The sequence below is a fragment of the Sipha flava genome, unplaced genomic scaffold (assembly GCF_003268045.1).
Source record: "Sipha flava isolate LNK unplaced genomic scaffold, YSA_version1 289_pilon_pilon, whole genome shotgun sequence".
NCBI classification, from domain to species: domain Eukaryota; kingdom Metazoa; phylum Arthropoda; class Insecta; order Hemiptera; family Aphididae; genus Sipha; species Sipha flava.
In genome coordinates this window covers 170097-173856 of record NW_020272960.1, presented here as the reverse complement: position 1 = coordinate 173856, position 3760 = coordinate 170097, and the positions used below count along the sequence as shown (strand labels likewise).

Sequence of the window (3760 nt, the reverse complement as noted above, 5' to 3'; positions counted from 1 at the left end):
CACTTTTATTAGGGCATTTGATTTCCACATGCTTGCCATCAATATTCCCTATGCAATTGGGAAAGTTCCATCGTTCTTTAAATCGTTTTTGAGGACGTTTCAAGATCGTTCTATTCAGATATTTTATCTAATGCTTCAATAATTAAAACTAAATTCGAAGAAAACTAATGGAATCATGTTTTTCGACCCACCTAGTTTCACATTAAGACTTTAAAGAACTATTTCAAATATTTTTTAAAACACAATTTTTTTTTTACTGAAGTATTGAAAAAACTCACTACTTCTTTAATAATTCCAAATGCATTTCTAACAAATGTTTGTTTATAACTTTTCATTATTGATAAATTTAGAGAATGACTAAAACATGAACATCTTATAGCAAATTTCATTTGAGATTATAATAATTTAATTGTACCGCATTTTTCAGAGTGCATCACAGAACACTCATCTGTAGTTATTCCTACACAATTATTCATAGGTAAAGCTAAATTTTCTAAAATATGTATTACAGTTTTTCCTATTCTTTCTCCAGTCATTTTTGGTTCAGTATTTACACTAGATTAATCGCAGTTATTTGTATTACAGTCTTTAGTTTTGTTGTACACGTATCGTAAAACTATGACCAGTTGTGAAGTTTTGGATATATCAGTTGTTTCATCGAAAATTACGCTAAAAGATTTTGTTTTATTTACTTTGTTTATTATATTTTTTAAAATTATATTTCCAATTATCAAAATAAGAGTATTTTGAGTCGTTTTACTTATATAAGTAGCTGTAGCTTCAGCATTTTTTAAATGATTTTCTAATGAAATATCTCCAGATAGTATCTTAAACTTTAGAAGCTCTCTAAAATTTCCTTTGTTCTCTAATGGGTTATCAGATAGATTATTAATGCTCCCATCATCGCGATGATCACGTAAAGCAATATTTTGCCGCCCGAGAAAAATCAAACTTTCAACTATAGGTTTTAGCCTAGATCTATTTTTTTTAACTTGTTTTAGGCGATGTGAATTTATTTGGTTTACTACTTCTAGCTCTAGATTATTATACGATTTTAAAAACTCTTTTCCGTTCAGTACAGAATTTTTATGATATAAATTATTTTCATGCTTTTCGAGGTAACCATCCTTTCCTAATAACTTAGCGAATTTCTTTAAAGGTTCAACTAATAATGACTTTAATGGAGTAAGGTTATTAAATCGATGACCAGTTTTATTGTGAAAAATAGAACAGTAAATACAAAATAATCCACTTTCTAAAGGCGAAAAAATAAGCCAGAAATATTTATTTATATGTTCTTGTTTCAAAAATCGTTTACGAAGAATTCCATTTTTTGTGTGACTTGAATAAGGAAAATTGTAACCTATTTGTGGTTTCCAATGATTTTCAAATAACTGTTTTTTAATAAACTGATCAATTGTTGATTTTGAACTTAATACATTCCCTATATCTATAATTATATTTTTACAGTATCTTTATTTTGATTTAATATTAGATCAATGTCTACATTTTTCATTGGTTGATTTGACGAAATGGGAGCTGGGTCGTCTACCATTTCATTATCTTCAATAATACATTTTTTTATAAAATCGACACTACACTTTGACATTTTAATAAAATAATAATACTATACACGTGTCACGTTTGATGTTGATTATCGACAGTTACAGCGGCTGTGTGCATACTCGTATTGTATTTTATTTATATGTTAACTAACAAATTATCATTACACGATAAATATCGTCAATAATGAAATAGATAGGTACTACAAGCAGTCAGACATTTTATTTCATCAAACAATGTCCGTCAAGTTGGCATCAGCACATTATGCTAGAGTTATGTAAATGGTATCAAAAATTTGCTAGGAATTTGCTAGGGCCCTTAAACTTTGATAATCCGCAAACAAACATGCTGGTGCTATCTTTGTGGGCGCACTGGCACTATGTTTGATTAAAAAAAAAATATATATACCAAATTATTCAGCTGAATTTGCTAGATTTTGTTTGGAGGCTTAAATCGGGGTACATATTTTTAAATATTTCTATTTGACTAGGAGCTTAAATATCTTTTTGACTGTAGATATTAATTTATCTACTTTTATCAATTTTGATCGTATGGTTTTTTCTATTTCGTACTAAACACGTTAAATAGATCATTTTGGAGAAAAAACATTTAATTTGTTGAAATATGTAGGAAAAAATGGAATTATTAAGAAATATGTAAAAACATGTACTTATGGCAAAATATGTAAAATAAAATATAGTTAATTTCAATGGAAATCCTTTGAAACGAATTTATCACTTATCTAAATTAATTTATCGAATCACAGTAAAAATATATATTTTCATATAAATCCAAGCCCTAGTGATTAACGTATGCAGTTCTTAAGTAGTTTATACTATGTGTAATAGTGAGTTTATTGACTACTCTTAGTAATCACATATTAACATCGCATTTTTAACTTCACTCAACCTAGCGTTTAACATTCGTATTCTTCTCTAAGTAGTCACATTATAGGATATTTATAAGATATAAAAGAATTGCAAGTGGCATTATAATTTTCATATATTATTTTTATTATGGTTATGTTTTTTACTATATTATTCTATTTTATTTCATAATATTCAATACATAAGTGCAACAAAACGATTTATAAATTTATTATTATTTATCATTTATCAAATAATAAATAATAATGAGTATCAACCGTAAAAATTACGGTCTTGCACTAGTGGCTGACGCCGACCGACGTTGTGCGCGGTCTAGTTTAGGCGCGGTTCCCGGTCGGGGCATGAGCATGCCGCCGGGCGCGTCCCCAGGTTGCGGATAGGGGAACGCCCTGCAGATATGCAGGGTAGCCGCGAAATAAGCCATACCCTCCGGGATTGGACGAATAAGCGGTCGCGGACAAGCTCACCACCGGGGGAACGATCGCCCCCCGGTGCCTCGCTAGATCAGGACACGGAACGGAACACAGACAGCCGACACGAAGCTGGTGTCGGAAGTGGCGGCCAAGCCACAACAACAACATATGGAAATGAACACAAATAAGAGCATAGATGTTACTGCTACAGGGGCCTCGGAAACCTCAGAGCCGGCGGTTGGGGGACGGTGCTCGCCCCAGGTGTCGTCATCACCACCAAGCACCCAAAGCGTAGAAGTGCCTAGGCAGGCTTCTACCGCCAGCAACGGAGCTGGTAGAGCTACTGCCGGAGAGGGTGCGAAACAGGCCCTCTCCAGCGGCCGGAAAGCCGCCGAAGTAAATGCAGGAAACGCGTCCAAGACAGGACTCCCAGCTAAAGCTAGGGAGGCGAGCCAAACGACTCGGTCGCAAGCGGAAGCGAAATATACGAAACTTTTGGAGGACTCATTAAGACACCTAGAAGCCTTAGAAGCATCGGTACAAGCTGCGTCGAACACAAAAACCGACATAAAATCCGGAGTTAGATCCCTAGGTGCATGCTTTAGGGAATTTTTCAGTATTGCAAAAAAAATTGGCATGACGCGATCTCCTGATGCCATAGAACAGCGCATACGCGGCCTGCAGCAACAGCAACTACAACATCATAGTCAGATAATAAAGGTAGTCAACGACATGCGTGAAGAGCAATTGCAGCACCAACAGCGCATACAGCAACAATGGGAGAAGTTAACCGTACACGAAGAGATCGTGAATAGATTATCCGGTGCCAACGAAGTCACTAGTATCAACGATACGATCGCGGCAACCGAAGGGAAGGTTTTAGGGGCTATAAATGAG

At 34.5% G+C, this 3760-nt stretch overlaps 1 pseudogene; it reads right to left on the bottom strand.

Moving 5' to 3' along the window:
• Positions 1 to 722: 722 nt before the first annotated feature.
• On the bottom strand, positions 723 to 1609 carry LOC112685742 (annotated as a pseudogene).
• Between the last annotated feature and the right edge of the window lie 2151 nt (positions 1610 to 3760).